At 42.5% G+C, this 15,780-nt stretch overlaps 1 long non-coding RNA gene across 1 annotated transcript in view; it reads right to left on the reverse strand.

The window, feature by feature from the left end:
* Positions 1-13,526, reverse strand: part of LOC109550797 (uncharacterized) — an 84,688-nt gene extending 71,162 nt beyond the window's left edge. The window contains exon 1 of the long non-coding RNA XR_012328267.1: positions 12,540-13,526. This is a non-coding gene — a long non-coding RNA (uncharacterized lncRNA). The remainder of the gene's footprint in view (positions 1-12,539) is intronic.
* Positions 13,527-15,780: the final 2,254 nt, after the last annotated feature.

Genomic DNA, 15,780 nt, shown 5'->3' on the forward strand with positions numbered 1-15,780 from the left:
AAATTTTCACAGGGTGAACTGGTCATATCTATCACTGAGTCTGGGTTTAAATACTAATTCCTTGAGGGACTTTCATAACCTTTATTTCTGAACAGGAGCCCAACGAAATGATTCTCTATCATAGCACTCATCAACTATAATTGTATTATAATACAGAATTTAAATTTTTACTTGTCCACTTGTTTATTGATTCCCTCCCAGATTTTGAGTTCCCAGGGGTCATGTTGTTTTTTTAATTTGCCAACTTATAACCAAGCATAATACAGTGCCTGGGACATGGAGGGCATTCAGAAATATTTCTGAATAAATGAATGCACATCTCAATCAAACCCAATCTTTCACTACTAATCCTTTACAAAATTTCACCCTACATTCTTGATTTTCTTGAGTAAACATCTTTAACTCAGTTTTACAGAGCTTTTGTGTTATCATTCACCCAAATGATCGGCCTGTCTAAAGCACATTTCAGGAAATGAAGTCAAGCCATGCCCAGGATGGGACTCATCATGGTCACCTGCAGTGGACGTGCCGGGCAATAACACGCCATCATCGAGTCTAGTGTGATAGAGAGCCGCCACACGGAAATAAAGCAATTTCCTGGAACTGAAATGAAAAGAGCACTAAAAATCTCTTTCAAAGAAAAGAGAGTGAAAATGCCAGCTAAACCTCTATTCCAATAGGTGCTTGCACTGCAGAAGGTTGGAGAAATTTCTTTTTTTTATTAAACCATATGGGAAAGGCTGAAAAGAACTGCATCTGGTCTGGAAGTTGCACAGCTATACGGCAAAGAGTGATGGGACTAGGCTAAGTGGCCTCGTTTTTCGGTCCTCTCATTTTCACCGTTTACCTCTCCACTCCCCACTCTCACACACCCAGCACAGGAGCTCGTCTGTACATTGTCTTCAGAGGCCTACATTTGTGAAGATCAGTTGCCTGCACACACGCACAGTCGTTGTTGTGCATTTACAGTGGAAACCACCGGACGACAGTTATTCCTTTTTCTTCCCCCCAGTACGATGTAAACTTCTAGGAGAAGCTGATTACATACTGTCAAATGCCTTAACAACTAAGTCTAAAAATTCTTCTGGTTATATAAATGTTAGTCCAAAAGTTTTATTTTCAGAAATATATATTTCTATATAATATTCTTATAAATATAGGAAAGAAATCCAGGCATTTTGGCATCACTAATATTCTTTAAAAACAACTTCTGGAAAAATAAATGAATACATACATACATATATACATACATACACACACACACGTACATACATACATAAATTCCTGGTCTGACCAACTTTGTTTCAACGTAAGAATTCTACTCTATTTTCTTCAACCAGAGAAAAATCAGAAATCAAACTAATGATAACAGCTGATTACATTTATGACCTGTCTTCTAGGTTCAGAGAGTAAGTATCTGCTATTTAGAGCTCATGAATCTTAACAAAAAATAATGGTGTGGGGAATTCCCTGGTGGCGCCGTGGTTAAGAATCCGCCTGTCAATGTAGGGGACACGGGTTGGATCCCTGGTCCAGGAAGATCCCACATGCCGCGGAGCAACTAACTCCGTGCACCACAACTACTGAGCCTGTGTGCCGCAACTACTGAGCCTGTGGGCCTAGAGCCGGTGCTCTGTAACAAAGAAAAGCCACCGCAATGAGAAGCCCGTGCACCGCAATGAAGAGTAGCTCCCGCTTGTCGCAGCTAGAGAAAGCCCGCATGCAGCAGCGAAGACCCAACACAGCCAAAACTAAATAAATAAATTTATTAAAAAATAACTTATAAAAAAAATAATGGTGTGTAAATACCCAGAAGAGCATTTCATTTGAATCTTGTATAAATATATAATACGTGAAATAAATCTGGACATAAGTGCAATTATAATAAGGAAACCCTATCTGAGAGAATTGTAGGAATTCAAAAATTTATTTTGGGGCTTCCCTGGTGGTGCAGTGGTTGGGAGTCCACCTGCTGATGCGGGGGACGTGGGTTCGTGCCCCGGTCCGGGAGGATCCCACATGCCGCGGAGCGGCTGGGCCTGTGAGCCATGGCCGCTGGCCCTGCGCGTCCGGAGCCTGTGCTCCGCAATGGGAGGGGCCGCAGCGGTGAGACGCCCGAGTACGGCAAAGGGAAAAAAAGAAAAAAAAAATTATTTTGAATTTAATAAATATTCGTTCCTATTTATGTCACACTTGTGTTTAAAAGTAATCTTAATGTATTTGTATTATTAATAGACTCTTTTTTTTGTTCCTATGATCCAGGGAACATAAAATCTGATCTCCCCAAAACTGAGTATATTAACAGATGAACTGTGCACTCCTAATGTTACAAATTCAAGAAGTAAATATGCATCTTCCGTTCAGTTTTTACATAACCAGGCCTAGACAGAGGTCCCCATCATGCTGACGGTCTCAGATATTCCTTAATCCTGGCACATAGAATAATATGAGTAAATACGATTTCAGACAACCCTACCAGCCACAGGCAGAATGTGACTTACGGGATGTGAATCACTCTCCCACAGTGACTAATGTGAGAAGCCAAAGGAAGCCAAATTCCGCTCCAGGGTCTCAACTAAAAGCTGGCTCACAGGTTTATCTCTAATTATTTACCTGATGCTTTGTGTGATGCCTATCCAAGTGGTCTGCAGGGAAATTTTAGGGCTTTTCTATTGGATGTTTAAAACTTGTATTTTCCCAATAAAGAAAAGAATAATCCCCAATTTTTCCCATTGGTGTTTATATGTATAATTAGTAAGTGTGGTGACTTGGTATTCTCCAAAGAAAGTGCATTGACACTCATCCTAGCATTACACTGTGGAAAAAGCACTGAATCTAAAGTCAGTAAAGTAGAATTCCTATTTTACCCCTAACCAAGTTTTCTGGCCACAGACAAGTCACTTCTCTGAATCTCAGCTTTCTTTCTCTCTAAAATGTAGAGCTAAAATATGTCCATATGAAAAAAAATGTATACCACTTGAACAGATTGAGATAACCTAAAGATTTCAATTATGTACCCTAAACAATCCTTAAAATAACTAATATACTGACACTGGAGATAACACGGAATAAAGAAATACACAATCCAGAAGAAGTTACAAAAAGAAGGAAAAAATAACAAATACTAGATGAGACTAATTTATAAAAAAAGAAAAAAGAACAAGACGGTGAATTTAAATCCAAGCATAAAAATAATCTCATTAAACATAAATAGTCTAAACATGCTATTGTAGACAGAGAATATCAGGTTGGACAAAAAAGCAAGTCCCAACTTTAGGGTGCCTACAAGAAATTCACACTGAATACTGAGATACAAATAATTTAAAATGAAAAGTATGGGAAAAGATATCAAAGTAGATTTTAGAGAAAAGAATATACCAATGACAAAGAGGGTCATTTTATAAAGATAAAGAGTTACAATGAAAAATTCACCAAAAGCACACAACCCTAAACCTTCATCCTACTAATAACAGAGCTTGAAAATGCATGAATATAAAAGCAATAGAACTGCAAAGGAATTGGCAAACCCACCACTGCAGTCAAATATTTAAACCATGGGTTAACTCCATTTCACCTGACTTCACGAATCAAGGTCATTTAAAGACTTGCAGTTCCTTCAAGCAGCAAGTAGCCTCAACAATAAAATGTTTCCCCAAGTTGTTTTCCAGGATCTTGGAGTCAGCTGCATCTAGTTGAAGCTGAGCTGCTTGAGACTGGATAGGACCTCTGACCCTTCAACTGGGCATGCGCGACTGTCCTCTCAGTGACCTTAGAGGACGGAAAACTCCACCCTCAGAACAGAGGCCTGCAGCCTAGCTGCATCTGCGCAGAACCACGACTGCCACACCTTTTTCTCATCACCTTTCCTCACTCACCCCACACCTCAGGCTGCCCAGCTTCTCTATTCTTTATCCTATAAATACCACAAACCCCTTGCCTTCAGGGCGACAGATTGGAGATTTGCTCTCCTGTCTCTCCACTTGGCTGTCTCGCGAATGAACCCCCTCTTTGCTGCAAACCCCTACATCTCAGGTTTATACAAAATGAACCTGGTTTGGTAACATAAACACTCCTCTCTCAATAATACATAGAAAAAGTACACAGAAAAACCAAGAAAGATATAAAAGACTCAAACAACATTAACCAACTTGACTTAATTGACATTTATAGAACCTTGCACCAAAAATAGCATGATATACATTGTCTCAAACGCATGTCTATAGAGAGAATTCTATGAAATCCACCAAAAAACTCTTAAAGCTCTAAGTTTAGTAAGCCGATACAAGATCAATATACAAAAAATAAATTATATTTCTGTCTCTAGGAACTAACAATTTGACATTGACATTCATAAAAATATTTGTAATATCAGGCTTCCCTGGTGGCACAGTGGTTAAAAATCCGCCTGCCAGTGCAGGGGACATGGGTTCGAGTCCTGGTCCGGGAAGATCCCACATGCCACAGAGCAACTAAGCCCGTGCACCACAACTACTGAGCCTGTGCTCTGAAGCCCACGAGCCACAACTATTGAAGCCCACATACCTAGAGCCTGTGCTCCACAACAAGAGAAACCACCGCAATGAGAAGCTTGCGCATAGCAATGAAGATGCAAAGGAGCCAAAAATTAAAAAAAAGAATATTTGTAATATCAAAATATGTAGGGCTTCCCTGGCGGCGCAGTGATTGAGAGTCCGCCTGCCGATGCAGGGGACGCTGGTTCGTGCCCCGGTCCGGGAAGATCCCACATGCCGCGGAGCGGCTGGGCCCGCGAGCCATGGCCGCTGAGCCTGCGCGTCCGGAGCCTGTGCTCCACAATGGCAGAGGCCACAAAAGTGAGAGGCCCGCGTAGCGCAAAAAAAAAAAAAAAAAAAAAAAAAAAAAAAATTTACATGGCTGAGCAGAATCTTCGGAGGTGGTTTTGGGGGGGAAGCTGAGTCCACCATCTCCCCAGATTGTTGGCATTCTGATTAAAGGCGCCTTTCCTTTCTACCATCTGAGAGTACTGATTTTGTAAGCAGCGAGCAGTGGGAACCCACATTTGATAACAAAGAAATCTAGACATAGAATTTTGTAAGATGGGTGTTTAATCGTCATATTTCCAGTTAGGCAAGGAGCCAGAATTTGAACTAAAAACCTTCCTGAGCCTCGCTTGGCTCTTTTTCTAAGAATTTTTCCCCATCTGTAGTGGGTTCACTACTGTGCTCCAAAAGCCAGAACATCTGAATGTGACCTTATTTGGAAACAGGGTCGTTGCAGATTTGATTAGTTAAGGATTAAAGTAAGATCATGCTGAATTTGAGTGGGTTCTAAATCCAATGAGAGTGTCCTTAGAAGAAGAGAAAAGGACGCACAGAGGCACAGGAAAGAGGACGATGGGGATGGAGATTGCAGTGATGTGTCCACAAGCCAAGACCCTCCAAGGATTTGTTACAACCGCCAGAAGCGAGGAGAGAAGCACAAGACAGTTTCCCTCAGGGCCTCCTGAGGACACTAAACCCTGCTAACACCTTGACTTCAGACCTCCAGCCTCCACAACTATGAATGAGGACATTTCTGTTGCTTTAAGACACCCAGCTTGTGTTATTTTGTCATATCAGCCCTAGGAAGCTAGTACACCATCCCTTATAGGAAAAAAATTTTATTTCCTCATAAAATCCACTTTCTTCACGAAGCCAAATGCCCTCTCATTCCAGTGTCTCTTGAAACATGTCATGCAGACTTTTCTAGAGTGAATCTGAAAGTTGTGAGGAATCAGAATCATTTACAGTACTTAGATTAGCTGTAAATGGAACGTAGTGATTAATTTGCCTTTGAAATTCGCTAATGTTATGGTTGGTTTTATTTGAAGTATAGAGGCTCCTTCTAAAATTCTCTCCAGACCTCAGTTTATCTTCTATTTTTATTCAAAATAATTTAATTACACTCACTGAGGGTGAAAAATCATGTTTATATCCATTTAGTTGGTTACCTGTTGGACGGAACAACTGAAAAGTCATTCACTGCCTTTTCAACAAACCCAACCCCAGAAGTGATTTATATTGTTTCACTTATTTCTGACTCTCTGAACCTGACACAACAAAACCATGAACAGAAACTTTTCTAGGGCTAAGAGAAAAATCACGTTACATTATTTGGAGTGTTTAAATACTGTGAATGCAGTGAGACTTGCCAACGGACCACAGCACTCCATCTCTTAAATGTTTTCTTTTTCAGATTGAGCCTGTCCCTCTTTCCGGAAATCATGCAGCCATTATACTCTTGCGGATGGAATGTATTCCCTGCAATCTTCTCATCTTTTTACCTCATCTCTCCAATCTCATTCATCTTTTCCTTTTTATTTAAAATCCTACCAAGATTACTTTTTCCTGAAACTCATTATCGGCAAAAATCTAGGACTTATCTCTACAGATGAATAACAATTAAGACTAGATTATAGCCCAAGCTTAATATTTACAATCAGTTCATTATTAATAGCACTTAAATGCAATACCATTTCTTTCATGACTACTTCATTGTGCTTGGAATTGAGAGAATGAATGTACAAATGGACAACGGCCAGAACACATATGAAAGTAGAACTGACCCAAATCTGCGGCAACGACAGTCTTCAAGACACCAACCCATGATACCTAAAATCTATAGCAACCCATCCAGGAAGCCAAACAGCAACTCCTTTAGCAACTGTCCCAAAATGACCAGGACTTGATTAACGACTGACAGGTTCCCTAACTCTTGCACTTACTTCCAACTTAGGACCAACAGGAGACAGGTTTTACCAAGCAACAGGAGAACACGCCTCCTAACCAACCACATGGATGCCCTTCTTGCAGTTCACCCAATCACAGCTTCCCCACCCAACAGCCTCCAATCAGGGCACATCTGACGCTTTTGCGGGGTGGGGCACTGTAAAGCTTTCTTCTCCCCTGCCTGCCTTTGAGTCTCTGACAAAAGCAAGTGATGGTGGCAGACACCCTTTCTACAGTAAATTCTGCATAAACAGCTTCTGTTTATTCTCACTTGGGTGGTCTTCACTGATTCCCACAGAGGAGTGAGAATGTTCCTGCTCGACTGGTACTTGATAAGGAGATTTCAGTGTGACTGTTTCATAAGCAGAAACACAGATTCGGCTATTGTCATTTTCAGTGGCTGATTCTTCTCTGTAACTTGAGCTTATGCAATAATCTGTCCTGTTTTCCAACACATACTTTGTACTCATAATCCAACTTTATAAATATGTATACAGAGGCAACTGTTTCCCCTGATGTGTTATTTAACACATGTGATTCATTTTGTTAGGTAATCTCTCATAACACTTGCTTGTGTTTTTATTTCTGCTCTTCCACGTGGGTTCCAACTTATCAATGTCAGCATCTTATAAATTGAACTGAAATCACCTAAGGATTGACTTCTTATTTTTAGCTTGTGCTATGTTCACAAGGAAAACTGGGAGATTTGCCAAGGATCCTCTGTTGTCTTTGTTCAGATGCCTTATAATACACAAATCAAGGCTCAAATATTTAAAAAAAATTTTTTTTAAAGCTAAGAGTGCTAATGTTTTAAGGGGAGATGTAATTCCCAGGGGGAAGAGGGGGGAGGGGGGAGGGAGGGGGAGGAGGGAGGGAGGGAGGGAAAGAGGGAGGGGAAAAGGGAGAGAGGCAGGGAGTATCTGGAAGCAGAGATCAAGTCGTGCATCAGCTGGGCCAGCCACACAGGACATCTCTGGACTGTGTATAGCATCAGAGGACAAAGAGCGGACAAGTGTCTCCAGTTCCCTGTCACCTCCCGTCTCTCACTGGCCCAAGTCTGGCCCACTAGGCGTTAACTCCTCATTGCCAGCTCGCACCACCCAAGCGTTTCAGGCCTTCACAGGTGAAGCCACACGGCACGCTCTGGACCACAGCACTTCATCCTTGCCCAGAAGCTGTGGGAGGAACCAGAGCCTCAGGGGGTCCATCAGGTCGGGGCTGCCTGGAGCTTGTGTGTCTCCATCCAGTGGTGACACAAGAGTCCTTCCAGATGCCAGCACTCACCCCGGGGGGAGGACGAGAAAGCCTGTGCTATGAGATGATGGGGCAGTGGCCATGGTTTGGAGGTGGCAGCAAAGGCTGGGACTTGCTCCATAAACAAGTAGCCAAAAGCCCAAGACCCAGTGAAGCCAAGAGGAATGTGACCCACACAGGTGTAACCTGGGAAGACTCTGACAAACGAAGTGTCAACACAATAAAGCTCCGAAGTAAATAAGTTCTCCTAAAAGGGGAAACAGAAAGCTGTAGGATGCCAGAATGTATGCTACTGGAATATACAGCCACCTGCCCTTCCAACAGAGTGAGCAGAACACAGTCATACTAATGGATTCCCATTTAATAATGGGAATCCTGGGGGCTTCCCTGGTGGCGCAGTGGTTGAGAGTCCGCCTGCCGATGCAGGGGACACGGGTTCGTGCCCCGGTCCAAGAGGATCCTACATGCCGCAGAGCGGCTGGGCCCATGAGCCATGGCTGCTGAGCCTGCGTGTCCGGAGCCTGTGCTCCACAACGGGAGAGGCCACAACAGTGAGAGGCCCGCGAACCGCAAAAAAAAAAAAAAAAGGGAATCCTGAAACCACTTGTCTTCAGCTAGTGTGAGCTTAGAGAAGCAACAGTGAAAATAATCTACCCTGAGATTAAGGATGAATGTAGGCTGACCAAGACAAAATATAAAGAGGACATAGACATTTTTAATGTCGGAAAATAGTTATTTTGAGGGAAAAGATCACTATTGCCTTTGATGTATAAACATAGTCCTACACCCATAACAAGTATAGAGCATTCATTCAAGGAAAAGCCATACTAAATGAGACGTCACAATGTTTTCAACTGTTTAATTGCATAAGAAAATACTAATATTTATATTTTAATATGTATTTGTTTCACAAGAACTTAGCTATGAATGAATCAGGTCCTGGGCACACGTGGTCTTGTAAGACTATCGTCAGCAAAATTGGTCCTTTTTAAGCATGTTAATAAGAAGACATTAAAGCTAATACGTGTGGGATATGCAAGTATTTGGATACGCGATTCCTTTTCCCTCTATTTCTCTAATCCCTGTAGCATGCAGCACAGGAACAAGCTCCTCGTTTGTGTTCGATAAAGCTTCAGACATGAGAGGGCACCGCTGCCACCTCTGTCCTCCTCCCTGACTGTCCAGGCTGGGGCCCTGCTCTCACCCCTTCACGGGCGCCTTCTCCAAACTACCACTTACTAGTAAAAGAGTTCCAGAGACAAAACCACTAGTCAGTCAAGAGCAGCCTTGTGTCTGTTAAATCCCCAGCTGGGGGCCTGCATGGACTAATGACTGATTTCATCTGCAACACGATGTCATGGGAACCACAGTGAACTTGGAGTTAAAAGATGTGGTTTCAGTGCTGAGTAAGAGACTTCCAGCCCTCTGATGTCGGGAACGCAGTTTCACCTAAGCATCAGTTTCCTACTCAAACAAGGGAATTCTAACATCTAGTTAGAATATAGAGCCGATGGTTTTAACAAACCCAAAACAGGAGAAGCTTAAACAAGGTAGAAGTGATTTCCCCTGTGCCTCATAGTAGGCTCCTGAGACATCCACACCTGACACGGCAGCTCCACGGGGCCAAGAACTCGGCCTCCTTTCCTGTTCTCCCGTCACTGATGATGTAGCTGTGTCCGCGGGGTGAAAGGAGGCCCATAATCACACTGGCTGGGGTCACATCCCAGCTGACAAGGGGGAAACCAGAGTGGAACACAGACCTCTCTATTCTAAGGGCACAAGCAGTGCTGTGCTGGGGATGGTCAGAACCAGCCTATGAGAGCCAGTTGTCTACTTTTCAGGAACTACAGGAGCTGGTTGTTAAACACAGCCTTTGTTAAAAATTATAGAAATTCACAAATTATGTAAAAAAACAAGGGCAGCAGAGGCTCAGATCTCAACCCTTCCTAATTACAGCACTACATTTCACTGTTACCCCTGTTTTGTGGTTATTTACTTGTAGTGTCTCTGTGTGGGCACACTGCACCACCATGTGCTGCTGCAGGCCTGCAGACAGTAAAGAGCCTTCATGTTGCAGCTTGAAATCCATCATGTCAGTGTGTTTCCACTACAGAAATTGGCAAAGACTGCAATTCAGGACTTAATTTATTGTTCTGTTGATTATCTAAGACCAGGAGCTAGCAAACCACCCAGAACCTGTTTTGGTTTAGTCCTTAAACTAAGAGTGATTCTTTTTTTTTTTTAAACATTGTGAAGTACAGGAGGAAGGAAGAAGAAGAGGGAGGGCGAAAGAGCAAAAGCATGAAAGCAAGAAAGCAAGAAATAAAACATTTGATGGTGGCAGGCTGTATGTGGCTGCAAAGCCTTAAATATTTACCAGCAGGGCTTTTGCAAGAAATGTTCCTGAACCTGATGGACAAAATATTAAAAATGCAAATGAAACTGAGAAGCCTCCTTGCTGGCTGTCGCCCTCAGGGGATGGAAGCAGCCTCATTCCTTGTCATGTGGCCCCTTGAGATTCTAAGACAGTGAGGAAGAATATCCCTTGTGTTGAATTCCTCTCAGGCTTTGACTCTTTCACCAGGAAGCACCCAGTGCCTTCGAGGTGCTCACCTGAATAGCTCAGGGGATAAGCACCCTCCCTGGAAGTCAGCTGTGCCACATCCCACACTCTCACCACCACGGGAAGGCCCCACCCCGCATTTGTCTCTATAGTTACAGGTCCCGCCCCCAATCAAGAGGATGGATTCCACATGGCCTTGGATCACTGGCTCATCCTAGAAGTCTTCCTACTACAAGGGGAACCTCATCGTTGGTGCCACATCTACCTCTTTTATTTACTTTTGTGTGTGTGTGTGTGGTATGTGGGCCTCTCACTGTTGTGGCCTCTCCCGTTGCGGAGCACAGGCTCTGGACGTGCAGGCTCAGCAGCCATGGCTCACGGGCCCAGCCGCTCCACGGCATGTGGGATCTTCTCGGACCGGGGCACGAACCCGTGTCCCCTGCATCTGCAGGCGGACTCTCAACCACTGCGCCACCAGGGAAGCCCTACATTATTATTTTGAGAATTTAATGAGATCATGGATATATAAAAGCACTTTATTAAAATAGAAAGTCTGTAGTGTTAAAAAGTGCTCTGTAAAAAGTTACAAGTGCTATGAAGTCTGAAGTTATTCTTCCTGACCTCTACTCTTCCTCAAATTCATGTATCTGAATGTTTGATAACAGAGCTCCTTTCCAATTCCTACCTCAGAACCCAGGATGCAGGTACACCTCTGACCCTGCTCTGGTTTTGTAACTTCTTCCAAGTCTCCCTGAAGAGCTTATTGAACATGAGGAATACAAGACCCCTTCATGGTCTATCTAGCAAGTTCACTGTTGACTGAATAAATCCTTCTTTTGGTAACGAGAACTCAAGATTTTCCGTCCTTCCTTCCCTGTCCCTCCCCCTCCCCCTCTTCTTCCTCCCACTTTTTTTTTTCCTTTTATTTATTTCACTAACACATTAGGAATGTGTATAAAAAGCCTTCTAGAGTTCAGCAATAAGAAGTCAGCTCGCACCTCTAGTCAGCTCCCAGACACTGCTGCGTCGGCCAGAGGCCAAAAGATAGTAATTACAGTTTTTAAGTTCACCTTTATAACGTACATCTGCTGCCCCACCGTATCTATTCATAAGCTAGTCCTAAATTTTCTAAGGAAATAAGGAGGCAAATGTAACGGATTCTCCCCCCAGTGGAGCCCAGCCTTTCAGTGAGATGTTATGCACCCAGGCACACGAGGATCTTTGAGGCTTCTTTGAACAGGAGTTACAACATTTGATTTGAGCTTCTTTTTAACTGAAAGCAGTATTTTCAGTATTGATGGTTAACAAGAACTTACTTCAGGTGCAGAAATAAGGCAAAAACCGACCAGCTGTATTTCTCACAAGGTCTGCAGAAACACTGGGAACCCACGCACACACGGACGACATGTAAACAAAAGTTGCATCTGCCATTTCAAGTGCCCACGATGTCACCTCCACCCCATCCTTTTAACAAAGATAAAGATAATGCCCCCAGCCTTTGTTAAAAACAAGACAGTAGCTTATCCTAAGCCTCACATCACCAAACCGAGAAAATTTCAGTTCTTATCCTAAGCCTCACATCACCAAACCGAGAAAATTTCAGTTCTCCCAGAAATCGAATCTTAAATAAGTCAACCAGAAATCCCCTGATCGGCGCTACTCAGGTAATCTGCCTGATGGGCCCCTGCCATCCCCTAAAGGAAAGTAACTTTGCAATAACCAGCCGGCTTTTTTGACTAATAAAACTTCCTTGTTCTCACTCCCTTCTGCCTATAAAATTCTTTCACTTTGTACAGCTTCTCAGAGTTTCTTTCCATCTGCTACACTGGATGCTGCCGGATTCAAATCAACTTTTGCTCTTAAAGTTTGTAACATGCCTTGGTTTATCTTTTAAATAAATAGGCGTCGGAGAGGGAACCTAAGGAGACCCCCTCCCCCGACAACCCCCAGGAGCGCTGAGCAACCAGGGAAGGTACCTGCTGAGTCCCTGGAGCTGGCTGTTTTCTCGCTGCCTCTGGAGGTGCTGGGCAAGTCCTCGCGGTCCTGAATCCTGGACCCGCAGCTCCGGCCTCATGAGCTTTCCGACCATCTGAGCCTTCCTTTTTCTGGCCTGGGTCCGGAAACCTGATGGAAGCTGATTGGTCTGACGTAGAAAGGCTCACGCCTGGATCTGACTTGAGCCGGAGCGAGCCGGTATGAGGCCTCAGGTGAAAAAAATTGTGTTTTAAGGCTGAACTAGCAGGTTAAACTTATCAAAGATAATCTTGAATTAGAGAGGCCATAGTGGAGAACTTTCAACTTCGGTAAGTTTATCCATTTACAAGATGCCCTAGAAAAAGAGAAGTCTCAGCCAAAGACTCACTATAAAGGGGAGAAGAAAAATTACTCTTCCTCTTCTCTAGAGCCTGCAGACGGCATCCTGGGAGAGCTAGCGGAAGCTGGCAAAGCGTGAGACTTTTTACCAGACACTTCTCCCAGGTCTCTCTCTGTGGTGCCTGGTTGAGAGAGGAAGGCACAATTTTACATTGTCCTTTTCTTTGCAAATTCAGACTCCTATTAATTTGGTTCTGGGGATCCACCGTGGTTTTTTATTTTGTTTTTTTTCTTTTTTGGCCATGCCGCGAAGCTTGTAGGATCTTATTTCCCCGACCAGGGACTGAACCCCAGCCCTGCAGTGGAAGCGCTGAGTCCTAACCACTGGACCACCAGGAATTCCCTGTTTTTCCTTAATTGAAGTTTAACTGACATACATTATATTAGTTTCAGGTGTAGGACATAACGAGCCCACATTTGCATACATTGTGAAATGATCACCACAGTCTAGTTACCATCTGTCACAATACAAAGTTACAAATTTTTTTCTTGTGATGAGAACTTTTAAGATTTACCTTCTTAGTAACTTTCAAATTTGCAATACAGTATTACTAACTATAGTCACCATGCTGATGACTAGATATTTAGTTGCATCCCCATGACGTATTTAATTTTAAAACTGGAAATTTGTACCTCTTTATCCCCTTCACTGGTTTTGCCCAGCCCACTTCCAACCCCCCTCCTCTTTGGCTATCATAATCTATTCTCTGTATATATGATTTCTTATTTGTTTGTTTTGTTTTTTAAATTCCACATAAAAGTGAAATTCTACAGTATTTTTCTTTCTTTGTCTGATTTATTTCACTTAGCAAAATATCATCAGGATCCATCCATGTTGTCACAAATGGCAAGAGTTCATTCTTTTTCATGGCTGAGTAGTAGTCCATTGTGTGTGTGTGTGTGTGTCTGTGTCTGTGTGTGTGTGTGTCTGTGTGTCTGTGTGTATCTCACATCTTCTTTTCCATACATCTATTGATGGACACTTAGGTTGTCTCCACATCTTGGCTATTGTGAATAATACTGCAATGAACATAGGTGGGCATATATCCTTTCAAATCATTGTTTCATTTAATTCAGATAAATATCCAGAAGTGGAATTACTGGATCATATGGTAGTTCTATTTTTAATTTCTTTAGGAACCTCCATACTGTTTCCATAGTGGCCGCGCAAATTTACATTCCCACCTAGGCTCCCTTTTCTCCACATTCTCACCCATACTTATTATTTCTTTTCCTTTTATGATAACCATTCTGACAGGTGTGACATCATATCTCATTGTGGTTTTGATTTATGGCTCCCTGATGATTAGTGATGTTCAGCATCATTTCATGTGCCTGTTGGCCCTCTGAATGTCTTGTTTGAAAAAATGTCTATTCAGATCCTCTGCCCATTTTTTAATTGGATTGTTTGTTTGTTATTGAGTTGTATGAGCTCTTTATCTATTTTGGATATTAACCCCTTACCAGATACATGATTTACAAATATCTTCTCCCATTCAGTAGGTTGCCTTTTTATGTTGTTGATGGTTTCCTTCACTGTGCAGAACCTCTTTGGCTTGATGTAGTTGCATTCATTTATGTTTGCTTTTGTTGCCACTGCCTTTGAAGTCAGATCCAAAAAAATATCACAAAGAGCAATGTCAAGAAGCTTATTGCCTATGTTTTCTTCTAGGAGTTTTATGGTTTCTGGTATTACGTTCACGTCTTTAATTTTTTTTTTTTTTTTTTTTGGCTGCGTTGGGTCTTTGTTGCTGCGTGTGGGCTTTCTCTAGTTGCAGTGAGCAGGGGCTTCTCTTCATTGCAGTGCACGGGATTCTCATTGTGGTGGCTTCTCTGGTTGCGGAGCTCAGGCTCTAGGCGCAGGCTCAGTAGTTGTGTCTCGTGGGCTCTAGAGCGCAGGCTCAGTAGTTGTGACGCATGGGCTTAGTTGCTACGTGGCATGTGGGATCTTCCCAGACCAGGGCTCAAACCCTGTCCCCTGTGTTGGCAGGTGGATTCTTAACCACTGTGCTACCAGGGAAGCCCTTTAATCCATTTTGAGTTAATTTTTGTGTATGGTGTAAGATAGTGGTCCAGTTTCTCTCTTTTGTATGTGTCTGTCCAGTTTTCCCAACACAATTTACTAAAGAGACTGTCTCTTCCCCATTGTTTTGATATATTCTTGCCTCCTTTGTCATAAATTAATTGACCATATATGCTTGGGTCTACTTCTGGGCTGTTTATTTTATTCCATTGATCTATGTGTCTGTTTTTATGCCAGTCCCATGATGACTGTAGCTTTGTAATATAGTTTGAAATCAGGAAGCATGATGCCTCCAGCATTGTTCTTCTTTCTCAGTATTGCTTTGGCCATCCAAGATATTTTGAGGTTCCATACAAATTTTAGGATTATTTGTTCTATTTCTGTGAAAATGCCACTGAGATTTTGATGGGGATTGCACTGAATCTATAAATTGCTTTAGGTAATATGGAAATTTTTACAATATTAAGTTTTTCCAATCTATTTATGTCTTCTTCAGTTTCTTTCATCAATGTCTTACAGTTTTCAGTGTACAGATCTTTCACCACCTTGGTTAAATTTATTCCTATGTATTTTATTCTTTTTGATGCAATTGTAAATAAGATTTTCTTGATTTCTCTTTCTGATAGTTTGTTGTTAGTATATAATAACACAATGGGTTTTTTTAAATTTATTATTTTATTTTTGGCTGCATTGGGTCTTCGTTGCTTTTCGTGGGCTTTCTCTAGTTGCGCTGAGCAGGGGCTACTCTTCGTTGCGGTGCGTGGGCTTCTCATTGCGGTGGCTTCTCTTGTTGCTGAGCACGGGCTCTAGGCACATGGGTT

This window comes from Tursiops truncatus, chromosome 19 (genome assembly GCF_011762595.2).
Source record: "Tursiops truncatus isolate mTurTru1 chromosome 19, mTurTru1.mat.Y, whole genome shotgun sequence".
Taxonomy (NCBI): Eukaryota; Metazoa; Chordata; class Mammalia; order Artiodactyla; family Delphinidae; genus Tursiops; species Tursiops truncatus.